Source organism: Excalfactoria chinensis, chromosome 11, assembly GCF_039878825.1.
Source record: "Excalfactoria chinensis isolate bCotChi1 chromosome 11, bCotChi1.hap2, whole genome shotgun sequence".
Classification (NCBI taxonomy): Eukaryota; Metazoa; Chordata; class Aves; order Galliformes; family Phasianidae; genus Excalfactoria; species Excalfactoria chinensis.
The window spans coordinates 12,736,218-12,737,500 of NC_092835.1; positions in this window are offsets into that span (position 1 = coordinate 12,736,218).

Here is a 1,283-nt window from a genome sequence, read left to right on the forward strand (position 1 = left end):
CAGTCATCCCTTTATTTCTTTTCTTAACTTTCTCCTTCACTCTAACATTTCACTGTTGAGCCCCTCATAAACGTTATCTTTTTTTGACACTGGCCAAAATGGGTACACATCTCTGACGAGGCTGTTTCATTGCTTTGCAAAATATCGTAGTTAACAGAGAATTTCTGAAGCTGCAAAGGGCAGCTAGACAGCTGACTGAAAATCCGTGTCAGCTGAATACTTCACTCTGTTTTTACCTTTGAAAATCTCACCATATAATAATATTTCCCTCTGAAGCTGTGAGTAAGAAAGATAACAGATGTCTGTGTACCATGATTGCTTACCCAAGACATTGCTCTGTAAATCTCGTAAGTGGGGATCAAGATACTTTGTGATATGCTCTACCATGTCAAAACAGAGGCTAAATCTTTTCACTGAAGTAGTGATTAGGAAATTTATGTTTAATCGGAATAGTCCATATGTGACACTACAAAGGAGTGAGACTTACTTAGAATTATTTTTGGTGACATACATTGTATGCAGTACATGTTAGAATAATGTGCACTGTGTAAAGATTTTCAGTATCAGCTTTATAAATTCAGGGAGAAAACCTGAAAATTCTGGTGTATGAGCGTGCTAAAAACATTCCTGTTTTCTGAAGTTCTGTATTTTTTACTTACAAAGTGACTCTAATAAGGGTGATGTTAATAGAGGCAATTTGTAGCTATTTTTCAAACTTCTAAGTGTGCACAACCAGTTTTTGTTGTTTTTGTTTTGTTTTGTTTTTTTCCTCTTCTCTTGCAGACAAGTAGAACAGGTTCAGTCAGGGAATATGCAGCAGAAAGTGGAACATGTGGACTGGCTGTATGAACAAAAACTTTGGAAATTGCCCACATGTCTCAGTCCCACAGACTCTCTGTGAAACATTTCCACCTGTGAATGCCTGTTTTGCTTAGGAAAGTGAGATTGAGCCTGCATCAACACATCAAAGTTGTGGTGCCTTTGTAGCCCAGATACGTATACTCCAGTTGGCTTTAATCTTCAGTAACAGTAGTAGCAAAGATGTCGTGTGAAGGGCTCCAGCATGGAGCAGCAGCCAAAGTAAGAGTCCATTAAGTGGATTATATTTCATTTAGTAGTCCACAATACAGTTATTGCCAGGTGACTTTGGTGATGTTTTTAATTGGGTCTGTTGTATTAACATTTGCAAAAGCTTGTATAATTCTGCTGTCATCTTTACTGCGCATGCCTGACTTTTGACTCAAATCACTGCATTGCTAGTGAAAAATTAACTTCAGGCCTGT